Raw genomic sequence first — 13,810 nt, forward strand, 5'->3', positions numbered from 1 at the left:
CCTCCTATAACTTTTATTTAAGAGAATAAAAATTCCTATGATAAGATATGACGTGTATTCGTCTACATTTTATTTTTGTGTTGTCACTTCACCATTTTAGGTGTTACTCTGTATATGAGGGGTGGTGGGGCTCAGATGATATACCAAACTATGACACTTTGGAATGCTGAGTACTTTTGTGTCTGGAATTCATGGGTTCTTGGTCTCGCAGACTTCAAAAACGAAGCCGCGGATGCTCGCGGTGAGTGTGAAACAGTTCTTAAAGATGGTGTGTCCACAGTCTGTTCCTTCAGATGTTCAGATGTGTCTGCAGTTTCTTCCTTCTGGTGGGTTCCTGGTCTTGCTGACTTCACGAGTGAAGCTGCAGACCTTTGCAGTGAGTGTTACAGCTCTTAAAGGCGGCACATCTGGAGTTGTCCCTTCCGTCCAGTGGGTTCGTGGTCTCGCTGGCTTCAGGAGTGAAGCTGCAAACCTTCGTAGTGACTGTCACAGCTCATAAAGGTGGCATGGACCCAAAGAGTGAGCAGCAGAAAAATTTATTGCAAAGAACGAAAGAACAAAGCTTCCACACAAGGATAAGGGACCCAAGCAGGTTGTCACTGGCTGGCCCAGGCAGCCTGCTTTTACTCCCTTATCTGACCCCACCCACATCCTGCTGATTGGTCCATTTTACAGAGAGCTGTTTGGTCTATTTTACAGAGAGCTGATTGGTCCGAGCACTGATTGGTGCATTTACAATCCCTGAGCTAGACACAGAGTGCTGATTGGTGCATTTACAATCCTTTAGCTAGACAAAAAAGTTCTCCAAGTCTCCACTAGATTAGCTAGACACAGAGCACTGACTGGTGCATGCCTTTACAAACCTTGAGCTAGATACAGAGTACTGATTTGTGTATTTACAAACCCTGAGCTAGACACAGAGTGCTGATTGGTGCGTCTACAATCCCTCAGCTAGACTTAAATGTTCTCCAAGTCCCCACTAGACCCAGGAGCCCAGCTGGCTTCACCCAGTGGATCCCACACCTGGGCTGCAGGTGGAGCTGCCCGCCAGTCCTGAGCTGTGCACCCACACTCCTCAGCTCTTGGGCGGTGGCAGCGAGCGGTGCTCATTGCTAGTCGGGGAGGCTCGGGCTGCCCAGGAGCCCACGGCGTGGGGGAGGCTTGGGCATGGCTGACTGCGGGTCCCGAGCCCTGCCCTGCTGGGAGGCAGCTGAGGTCCACGGAGAATTCGAGCGCCATGCCGGTGGGCTGGCACTGCTGGGGGACCCAGCACACCCTTGGCAGCTGCTGGCCCGGGGGCTAAGCCTCTCACTTCCCATGACGGCATCGCTGGCAGGCTGCTCCAGTTGGGGGCCTGCTGAACCCACACCCACCTGGAACTCCCTCTGGTCCACTAGCACAGCCTGCAGACCCGGATCCCGCCCGCGCTTCTCCCTCCACACCTCCCCACAAGCAGAGGGAGCCAGCTCCCGCCTCGGCCAGCCCAGAGAGGGGCTCCCACAGTGTAGTGGCAGGCTGAAGGGCTCCTCAAGTGCCAGCAGAGTGGACCCAAGGCCGAGGAGGCTAGGAGAGCGAGGGCTGCTAGCACATTGTCACCTCTCACTTTGAACTAAAGGAGATTGGAAGGCCTCAGAAGCAAGATCTCTGTGACCTTCTCCTTCCCTGTTCCCTCTTGCCCCTCTTCCTCTTCCAAAGCAAGTCATAGAAACCAGAATTAACTGGGCGCAGTGGCTCACTCCTGTAATCCCATCACTTTGGGAGGCCGAGGCAGAGGATCTCTTGAGCTCAGGAGTTCAAAACCAGCCTGGGCAACATAGGAAGACCTCATCTCTATGAAAAAAATTTAAAAATTATCTGGGCATAGTGCCACATGCCTGTAGTCCCAGCTACTTGGGAAGCAGAGGCGGGAGGATCACTTGAGCCCAGGAGTTTGAGGCTGCAGTGGAGCTATGATTGTATCACTGCACTCCAGTCTGGGAGACAGAGATCCTGTCTTTAAAAAAAAAAAAAAAGCAACCAGAACCAGAATTCCTCTTCCTCAAGTCTAGTTACAGACTCCTCTACAAAAAAGCATGCCATAAAACCTAGAAAGGTCACTCTGTTCTCCTTCTCCCTGGAATACCTTCATTCCAGAAGAGTCCTGCCCTACACCCAGAAGGAAAGAGTGCTACACAGAGAGGCCAAGAAGAATCTAGACAGACAGGCCTTGCTGGGCCTCTCAACTTGGTCTAATGCCATCAGATCACACGATTTGTCCAATCACATTTCTACATGGCTGTCTATTCTTCATGAAACCTAAATATAAAAATACAATTTTACTTGGGTCTTTGGGTCTTCATTTCTGAAGGCTCCCATGTCACATAAAATTTTGATTAAATAAATTTGTAATGCTTTTCTTCTATTAGCCTGCCTTTGTTATAGGAGTGTTGGCCTTATGATGGTAAGGAAAGGTATCACACCTTTCCATCCCTAAACAGGCAATGATTACCATTTAATTAAATTAAACAAAAATGCATGTGCCTGCCGGGCTCAGTGGCTCACGCCTATAATCCCAGCACTTTGGGAGGCCGAAGTGGGTGAATCACCTGAGGTCAAGAGTTCAAGACCAGCCTGGCCAAAGTGGTGAAACCCTGTCTCTACTAAAATATACAAAAATTAGCCGGGTGTGGTGGCAGGCGACTTAATCCCAGCTACTTGGGAGGCAGAGGCAGGAGAATCATTTGAACCCAGGAGGCGGAGGTTGCAGTCAGCTGAGATCGAGCCCTTGCACTCAAACCTGGGGGATAAGAGCAATACTTCTCTCAAAAAAAAAAAAAAACAAAAAGAAACAAACAAACAAAAAAATGTATGTGCCAAGCCCTGTTCTAGGCACTTAGGGAACACCAGAGAACCAAAGGAACAAAAATCCCTAGGTTTGAGGAGCTTATGTTCTGATGGAGGGAGAGAGATAATAATTAATATACATAATAAATAAACTACATATTAAATGTAGGTTAGAGTGCTGCATTATAAACTACTGACCCTGTGAGATCATCAGTGACCTGGATGGGCAGTTTCAGTGGGGAGGAGTCAAAGGCCCAGCTGAAGTGTGTGAAGAGTGAACTAGAGGAGAAAGGAGAGGTATTGGAGACAGTGGGTCTGGCTAACAAGGAAGTGGTAGCTGTAAGGACAAGTGGGCTGAAAGGAGCCTTTCTTGATGAGAATGAATGAACTCAGCTGGGAGAGCTGCTGGGGCCATTTCTTTGAGTCCATGTAGTTGTGAGGCCCCTGGCAAAAAAGTATATGACACTCTCCAAAGAGGGAGCCTGGAGAGATTATAATAGAGGAATGGGCTGACTTAAGAGAAGCACTCAAGGAATGGTGAATCACAGGGTGCTCACCAAGCAGGAGGGCCATGAAGAAGCAAAATCAGGGGCAGTTATATGAAATCAAGACAGGGAGCTTTAGCCACAGGAAAGGGTTGCCCAACCAAAGGTGGAAAAGAGCTTCTGCCAACCCAAGGCTGTGGGGAGAGAGGGAGGATAAATACCCCAAAGTCTCCCTCCTCCACCCTTCTCTGTCCTACTTGTACCTCCCATTGTCTCATCCCAGTGGAAGTCAGAATGCAACGAGATCTGGTTGATGCTGCACAGAGATCAGCTCCAGGGCCCAGAGCAAGGAGAAGGTAGAGAACAGATCTGGAAGGACAAAAGGAGGACACTTAGCACAGTGGGTGAGAGGAGACAGTATCTAGTGCACAAATAAAGGGACTGGATTTAGACAGGGACATGGATAATTCACCCGCAGGAGGGACTCTTAACCTTTATATATACCATAAATTCTTTGATGGATGAAATTTCTGGATGCTTCTCAGAATAATGTTTTCAAATGCATAAAATATAAAGGAATACAAAAAAAACTAATTATATTAAAACAGTTATCAAATCATTGGAAAAAAATAATCAAAGCCAGGTGTGGTGGCATATGCCTATAGTCCCAGCTACTCAGGAGGCTGGGGCAGGAGGTTGGCTTGAGCCCAAGAGTTTGAGGTTGCGGTGAGCTATCATGCCTATGAATAGCCCTGCTGCACTCCAGCCTAAGCAATATAGTGAGACCCCATCTCTAAAAACAAACAAACAAACAAAAACTGTGATACATTAAAGCATGTGTTTATTTATTAATACTGTATATAAGATCTAGCAGTGGGTCTAGTAATTACCATAATTTCAAAGTAGACTGAGTGTAGTGGCTCATGCCTGTAATCTCATAACTTTGGGAGGCCGAAGTAGGAAGACGGCTTGAGCCCAGGAGTTTGAGACTAGCCTGGGCAACATGGAGAAACCCTGTCTCTAAAAAAATTAGCTGGGTATGGTGGCATGTGCCCATTGTCCCAGCTGCTTGGGAGGCTGAGGTGGGAGGATCATTTGAGCCTGGGAGGTCAAGGCTTCAGTGAGCTGTGATAGTGCCACTGTACTCTAGCCTGAGTGACAGAGTGAGACCCTGTCTCAATAATAATAATTTCAAAGTGGTGACACACGTATACAGTATTTTGTGAGTTCTACTAAAACTGTTTCATATATCTGTGGTGCCTTTTGGGGCTAAAAGCACAGGTACTGCTAATGCTACATTTATTAACTACATTCATACTTGAAGGACATGCTAGATTTCAGATAAAAGTCTTGGAAATAAACTTTCATTCCCACATGCAAGATCACGACCCTGTGGATTCTGCCCCCAGACCCATTAGAAGGAAGGCAGAGTGTGAGGACATAGAAGTCGACAGGTGGAGAAGATAGGTGGTGGGAATCTGCAGGAACTTCTTCTTGCTTTGCATTTCTCAGTGGAAGAGTCAAGTCATGAGCCAACAGTGAGGATGGAAAGGCAGATGTGAGAGGTTGAGAAGAGAGAAGGCATGAAAGAGTCTTCTAGGAAAAGGGGAAAGTGAATGAACTAGGAAATAGCATGTGATTACCAGGCAGCACAAAGGACCCATCTGAAGTTCATGGTCTTGGACTTTAATGGGAAACTGGTCAGCAAGGCTGTTTTCTTCTAGTCACGTTCAGCTTCACAAGAAAAAGAGCGGCTAGAGGGAGAATTGGGTTAACCACTGCCGGGTTTTTGTCATGTAAGTATAACAAGAAAGGGGCAAGGGAGGAGAAAGTGTGCATGCCTAAAGGAGGGATTGTAAAGATAATCCATGGAATGTAGATTTTTTAAATTTTTATTTCTTGTTTTATGTATGTATGTATGTATGTATTTACTTATTTATTTTTGAGACAGAGTCTCACTCCATCACCCAGACTGGAATGTAGTGGCTCAGTCTTGACTAACTGAATCTCTGCTCCCCAGGTTCAAGTGATTCTCCTGCCTCAGCCTCCTGAGTAGCTGGAATTACACACGCCCAGCTAATTTTTTGTATTTTTAGTAGAGACAGGTTTTCACCATGTTGGCCAGGCTGGTCTCAATCTCCTGATCTCAAATGATCCGCCTGCCTTGGACTCCCAAAGTGGTGGGATTTCAGGCATGGGCCATCATGCCTGGCCAGAATGTAGTTTAATTAGAAGGGAAGAGAGGACATCAGGAAACAAGGGACACTGAAAAAGTGGTAGACTTGATGAAGTGAAGCTACCACAAAGGCTCAAAGGATTGTGGAATCAGAGTATAAGACAGAATGAATGGCAAGATAGTAGGTAGTTGTCAGACAATGGGATTTTAAACATACCTTTTGTGGTAGGCAGAAATCCTCCATCCTTCTAAAATGTATAAGTCCTAATCCTTGGAACTTGTGACTATATTATCTTACATGGCAAAAGCAATTTTGCAGATGTAATTAAGTGCCTTAAAATAGGGAGCTTATCCTGGATTATACAGGTAGGTCCAATGTAATTGCAAGGGTCCTTAAAAGTGGATGAAGGAAGCATAAAAAGAGAGAGAAAAAGAGATGACAACAAAGCAGGGTCAGAGAGATGCTATGTTGCTAGCTTTGAGTATGGAGGGAGGAAGCCATGAACCAAAGAATGTGGGTCACAGCTGGGAACTAGAAAAGGCATAGGAACAGATTCTCCCGAGCCTCCAGAAAGCAACACAGCCCAGCCAACACCTTGGTTTTAGACCAGTGAGTCCCGCATTGGACTTCTGAGCTACAGAACTGTAAGATAATAAACGTGGGTGGGCGTGGTGGCTCATGCCTGTAATCCCAGCAATTTGGGAGGCAGAGGTGGGCAGATCACTTGAGTTCAGGAGTTCAAGACCAGTCTGGCCAACATGGTGAAAACCTGTCGCTACTAAAAATACAAAAATTAGCTGGGCATGGTGGCGCAGGCCTGTAATCCCAGCTACTCGGGAGGTTGAGGCAGGAGAATCATTTGAACCCAGGAGGCAGAGGATGCAGTGAGCTGAGATCGTGCCACTGCACTCCAGTCTGGGCAATACAGCAAGACACCATCTCAAAAATAAATAAATAAATAAACGTTGTTTTAAGCCACTAAGTGTGTTGTAATGTTTTACAGCAGTGATAGAAAGGTAATGCATCTCTTAATCAGTTTCATGCAGACTTAAACTTTGAGGAAGTAAAGTATAATTCTAGATAACAAAGCATAAACAAGAAGCCATGAACAGAAGACAGTTATTTTTCTAAACTCAGAGAAATTAACTTAATATTAAAGGTGAATATTAAATAAGGCCTGTATAACATTTCTCTGTTTATATGTTTTCTTACTATATTTAATACTTTTTCACTTTCTTGATTATGGAATTTTTTTTTTTTTACTCTGTTTTCCTCACCTCCACAGGTTTTTTGTTCTTTATCGGAATTATCATTTTTTTGGTTCTCTTTGGGAGTAATATTTACAGGAAATTGAAGAATGTGTGCAAATTTAAAAAGTACAATGCACTCTTATTATCATTATTTTTTTGAGATGGAGTCTCGCTCTGTCACCACACCCAGTCACTCTTATTACTGATATGGATGATAAATGTAAGTCCTTTCGGGTTTCCTGAGAATAATATTCAAATGTGTGGAAATATTTTAAATGATATTAAATACCATCTATTACTGCTGACCTAGGTTCCCCTATATCTCAATAGTGTAGTAGGAGTAGGGTTAGAGATAGGTTACAATGACTTCTACAGATTTGACTGAATCACTTATAAACCTTACTAGCAAGATTTAAAATACATTATAATTATATATCCTAAGACCTATAAAAATAGGTTATACAACCGATTTAAAGAAAGCCTTATAATATATGTAGATGATTCTTTCAGTAAATTGCTCTTACCTTCAAATTTTTTTTTTTTTTTTGAGACAGAGTCCCACTCTGTTGCCCTGTTTGGAGTGCAGTGGTGCGATCTTGGCTCACTACAGCCTCTGCCTCTCGGGTTCAAGTGATTCTCCTGCCTAAGCCTCCTGAGTAGCTGAGATTACAGGCACCCACCACCATGCCTGGCTAATTTAAGTAATGCTTACTTTTAATTTAATATGTTCTTTACATTAAAATCATTCTCTGAAAATAAAGCAAATGTACTGATGTTGATATATGTATATATTCAGTATTTTGCTTAATATAACATTTGAGTTCAGGTTTTTGGACTGAATATTTTTGAAAAAGAAGTTTTTTAGGAATGTGTTTTTCAACTCTTCCTCCTCAAGAAAACTTTTTTCTTGCTCTGTTATTGTGAAAGCAAGTTGTTTTCATGTCTCGTGTTGCTTTTTAGATTTCTAAAGCATATATTCACAGCTATTTTGTTTCCTTCTAAACAAATGCCCAACAAAGAAAACCACTAGTAGAAATCAGATCCCACAAAGCTTGAGTGTAGAAAAGTAAACTCCCTAAAGACACAGACTCTTGGGATTCCACTGGAAGAGCCAAGTCTTTAACAGTGTTTATAAAATACAAATCATCATTTTTGAGCATTTACTTTATGGTCAATTATAAATAAGATCACTACGTACCTAAGTTTTTCATTTTTATTTTTTAAATTTTGTCTAAGTTTTAATAACCTCACAGTGAGTCTCATGATGCCAAAGGCAAAGTTTCATGGTATTAGCTTTAATTGAGTCAATATGTTCATTTAAAATAAACGTACGTGTGTAGTACACTACACAGCTCATTTTCACATTGCCTTCTGAAATTTTATCCCTGCGAAAGTGAAGAGGGATCACTTACAAAATAATCTTAATAGAATTATTTTTATTTTTCCCTTCTAAAATACCAAGTATTTTAGTAATCAGTACTTTTCAAGGACAAACAAGAGCATTTATAATAACAGTGTATTATTTCGCTGTAATGGTGACAGCCTCTCGTCTCACTCAGAAGAAAGCCAGGGTGACCTAGGAGGCCCATCCTGTAACCTACAAGGCCCATCATGATCTGGCCCCCTCTTACCTCTGTCATCTCATCTCCCATTACCCCTCGCCCCACCTCCCACCATTATCTCCACCTCAGACACACTGGTGTTTGTACTGTGCCGTATTAGCACACTCTCAACTCTGGGCCTTGATCCTTGCTGTTCCCTCTGACTGGAATATTCTTCCCCAGATAGCCACATGACTCACTCCCTTGTTGCATTCAGCTCTTTACTCAAAAGCCATATCCTTAGTAAAGTCTTCCTGGCCCTTTATTTCAACCACCTTTTCCCTAAAATTTTATATCTTCTTTCCTACTTTTTAAAAAAATCCCTAGAACTGATCAACTACTTAGCATACTACGTATTTTATTTATTTATTTATTTATTTATTTATTTATTTATTTATTTATGGAGACAGGGTTTTTTTGTTTTTGTTGTTGTTGTTTTTTGTTTTTTCCCCAGACTGGAGTGTAGTGGCACGATCTCAGCTCACTGCAACCTCTAACTCCCAAGTTCAAGCAATTTTCCGGCCTCAGCCTCCCGAGTAGCTGGGAATACAGGCACCTGCCACCACGTCTGGCTAATTTTTTGTATTTTTAGTTAGGACAGGGTTTCACCACATTGGCCAGGCCAGTCTTGAACTCCTAACCTCAGATGATCTATCTGCCTCAGCCTCCCAAAGTGCTGGGATTACAGACATGAGCCACCGCCTCCGGCCTCTTCTTTTAATTTTTAATTTTTTTTTAAGAGATAGGGTCTCACTATGTTGCATAGGTTGGCCTCAAACTCCTGGGTTGAAGGGATCCCCCTGCCTGAGCCTCCTAAGTAGCTAGGACTATAGGTGGTGCCACCTTCCCACCTTGTCTGGTTCATGATAAACATTCTTACTATCTGCCAAGAGTTAAGTGATAGAGTATACATGTTTCATATCTGTATCAGTATGGTCCAATCAGGAGACAGAATCCACATGGAAATTTGAACAGGGAAACATTTAATATAAAGAATCATTTCTGGCTGGGCATAGTGGCTCAAGCCTATAATCTCACCACTTTGGGAGGCTGAAGCGGGCAGATCACAAGGTCAGGAGTTCGAGACCAGCCAGGCCAATATGGTGAAACTCCATCTCTACTAAAAATACAAAAAAAAATTAGCCGGGCATGGTGGTACACGCCTGTAGTCCCAGCTACTCAGGAGGCTGTGGCAGATGAATTGCTTGACCCCAGGAGGCAGACGTTGTAGTGAGCCGAGATCATGCCACTGCACTCCAGCCTAGGCGACAAAGCGAGACTCCACCTCAAAAAAAAAAAAAAGAGAATTATTTTTTAGAAAAAGAATTATTATACTAGTACTGTTACAGAGGAAAGGAGTAATGAGGGATTGGCTAGTGAAAAATAAACATATAAGGAGATATAAGCAGATATACAGAGCAGCTATGAGAAAGAGCACTCAAGGAGGAGCCTCCAGCCCCTCAGACTGAGATCCAGACCTTGCTGGAGAGGGTGACTGTAGCTCACTGGATGGAGAGAAGTTGCTGTGGTGGAACTTGCTGGAAAGCACACTTCTGGGGAATGCTGTTCAGAGAGAGGTGTCTTATAGAAGACCCTCCATTACAAAAGTATCTGAGGCAGGTGCCAGGGGAAGCTGCTGGCTGCTGGGTGCTGCTGACCCTGTGGCACTGCAGGAGCCACATACACTGCAGGAACTTGCTAAGCAGGAACCCTGAAACTAGGAAGGAAAGTCCCTTCCCCATCTCTCCAGCAGCCTCTTTTTTTTTTTTTTTTTTTTTTTTTTGAGACAGAGTCTCACTCGGTCACCCAGGCTGGAGTGCAGTGGTGCAATCTTGGCTTACTACAACCTCCACCTCCCGGGTTCAAGCATTTCTCCTGCCTCAGCCACCTGAGTAGCTGGGACTACAAGCATTTGGCACCTAATTTTTGTATTTTTAGTAGAGGCAGGGTTTCACCATGTTGGCCAGGCTGGTCTTGAACTCCTGACCTCAAGTGATCCACCTGCCTTGGTCTCCCAAAGGGTTGGAATTACAGGCGTGAACCACCGCATCCCCAGCCAGCACCCGCTATTGACAAAGCTTAACAGAGTGTGCAAGCTGTTAAAGAGTACATTTTAAAGGGCCCACCTCCATTTTCATAGGGCAGGCAATGAAGGGAGGATTTGAAGTGGAGAGGCATGAAACAGAATACATACAGGCATAATATCTATGTCCAAAAATTATCGTAGTAAATACTGTACTATGTTACATATCATTGAATATTTGGAAAAATTTGTTTCCTATCCTATTCTTAGAGGACTATATGGCATATTTCAATACTTTATTCTACAAATGTGCCATCTGAAATAATGCAGAGTATTTGGACTTCCTAAAATGAAAATGCCGTCTGTTGCCAGAATCTACTGGACAAATTTGTTATAAGTGGTAGCTATATTAATAATGAACTGTTTGAGAATGGTAAATTCAAGAATATAAGGAAACAATTGATCAAAGGGAAGCTATTTAAGGCTAGAAGCATTTAATGTTAACTGCAGCAATTACAAATATGTCTTATGCACTAATCTATGGAGGAAATTATCCATATTTGAATTAGAGTAATACAGATTTGCTTAAAATATTAAATGGTGCACTTTGAACAGAAGCCTAAGGTCTATCAGTTCTAAGAAAACATTGTCTGTTAGAAAATTGCCTTTTCTCCTAACTTAAATTTTGTTTGGTATGTTTCTTTTTAATCCAAAATGACCACAATGTTCTTGGACAAGGCTGCTAAATATTCTCTCTCAAGGGCTCCAATCAATGTCTCAAAACATTTCCCAATAGAATCCCACAAAGCTTCCCCTTTGTACGGGTTTATTCAAGATGAAGAAGACAGCACCTACCCCAAAGGCAATTGGAAAACATAAGACAGCATAGTCCTTTTAAATGTTACAGAGAATCAGATGTTGGCAAGGCACACAGGCAGCAGTTATTGGCAAACCTCAGAAGGCTGGGTCTAGGAGGCCAGTTGCATTTGAAAGCAGCTCTTTCCACATCACTAATATATTGAAATACAGTAGTCCTTCCATGATTTCTGCTGCCCATAGGACAATACAATATTTTGAGAGAGAAAAAGAGAGAGACACAGAGAGAGATAGACCACATTTACATAACTTTTATTAGGGTATATTGGTCTATTACATTATTAGTTATTGCTATCAATCTCTCACTGTGCCTAAATATAAATTTTATCATAGGTATGTATGTATAGGACAAAAACATAGTATATATAGAACTCTGTACCAACTGCAGTTTCAGGCATCCACTGGAGGTCTTAAAACATACCCCCTCAGAGAAAGGGAGGGACTACTATACTTGATAATTATGTCAAATCAGCAGCTCATTTACATATCAACAGCTCATTCACATATTGTAGGCAGAAGAGGGAAAAACTGCTCTAGTATATGAGATGTTTCTTACAAAACCAGAAAGGCAAGGTAGAAGGTAAAAGTGATTGAAGTTGTATTTTTTTTCAATGTTTATATTTTTCAGTAGAGATGGGATTTCACCATGTTGGTCAGGTTGGTCTCTAATTCCTGACTTCAGGTGGTCCTCCTGCCTCAGCCTCTCAAAGTGCTGGGATTACAGGCGTGAACCACCACACCTGGCCAGATGTTTGGGTTAGAGGTCCTCAAAACCACCCCCATGTATGATGATTCACTAGGAGGATTCACAGGACTCAGCATATAGTTATACTCATGGCTAAGGCATATAGATGATATCATCTATTCATATAGATGATATCTATATATGTCTTTACTGATCTATTGCATAATCAGGAAAGGGAAAAGGCACCTGGGCACAGTCTAGGGGAAACCAGGCACAAACTTCCAAGGTGCTTCTCTCAGTGGATTCACATAGGACTTGCTTAATCTCCGCAGCAATGAGTTGTGTCAATACATGTGAAATGTTGCCAACCAGGACAGCTAACTAGAGGCACTGTGCCCAAAGTTTCTACTGGGGGGTAAGCATGTAGGCATCCCCTGCCTGGCATGTACACAAATTCCAAACTCTCAGAAAGAAAAGCAAGTAGTCAGAAAAAAACACATTGTTTGTACAGTTTTAGGTATAATGAGCCACTCTTATCATTTAAATGTTGAAAACCCTCCCCAGACCTAAGTTCCTAAATGCCAGCTAAGGGCCAATCTTGTAACTGGGCTATTCCAAGGATAGTAGTTTGGGGGTCCTATGTTGTTTTCTGCACAATTTCTATCACAGAGAATAAAGAATAGTCTTCTGTTAATGATCTCAAAATATCAGTTACAGTTGAGACATTAAATTGTTAGATTTTTACTACTTGGGTGGTTCTATTAAACCAAGGTAAATAATGTTTATTTTCCCTTAAGTCTTTCACAATTTACTATGTGAAAGTAAATCTGTCTTATCTTTTTTTTTTTTTTTTTTTTTTTGTAAAGCAATCTGGCACTGTCCATTTTTAATAGAAATTTTCTTTTTCTGGCTGGGAGTAGTGATTCACAGCTATAATTCCCGCCACTTTGGGAGGCCGAGGGGGGCGGGTCACCTGAGGTCAGGAGTTCCTGAGCAGCCTGGTCAACATGGCAAAACCCTGTCTCTACTAAAGATACAAAAATTAGCTGAGCGTGGTGGCACATGCTTGTAATCCCAGTTACTTGGGAGGCTGAAGCAGGAGAATTGCTTGAACCCGAGAGGTGGAGGTTGCAGTGAACTGAGATGGGCCACTGCATTCAAGCCTGGGCAACAGAGCAAGACTCTGTCTCAGAGGGGAAAAAAAAATTTTTTTTTTAGCAGAAAAGTTGTTTTATTTCTCTTGGGAATTAGAAAAAGGACTGGGAATTGTTGGGTGCTCATGTCTACCTTGGAGTCACATGACTGCATGGATTTTTGGATAATCGTCCTGTTTTTTAGCTACCCAGTGTGATATATTGTTTTTTGTTTTTTGTTTCTTTTTGAGACGGAGTCTTGCTCTGTCGCCAGGCTGGGAGTACAGGGGCGTGATCTCAGCTCACCACAACCTCCACCTCCCGGGTTCAAGTGATTCTCCTGTCTCAGTCTCCTGAGTAACTGGGATGACAGGTGCACACCACCATGCCCAGCTAATTTTTCTTTTGTATTTTTAGTAGAGATGGGGTTTTGCCACGTAGGTCAGGCTGGTCTCGAGCTCCTGACCTCATGATTTGCCCACCTCAGCCTCTCAAAGTGCTGGGATTACAGGTGTGCGCCACCATGCCCGGCCATATTAGTTTCTTTAATGGCCCTTCTGCTCACTATATTTACAAAAGTCCTTATCTACAGGCTTCAACATCTCAAATAACAGAGACACTGTGGGTTATTTAATCCACTGCACCATAAGAAGTATTGATTTCCAGTTTGTTTTTATGTAAAGATGTCTGAAAATGTTGACCATATATTTGATATTTTTCTAAGCTTGAAATCATATATTTTTAATTCATTAAAAAA

Source organism: Macaca mulatta, chromosome 12 (assembly GCF_049350105.2).
Source record: "Macaca mulatta isolate MMU2019108-1 chromosome 12, T2T-MMU8v2.0, whole genome shotgun sequence".
Classification (NCBI taxonomy): domain Eukaryota; kingdom Metazoa; phylum Chordata; class Mammalia; order Primates; family Cercopithecidae; genus Macaca; species Macaca mulatta.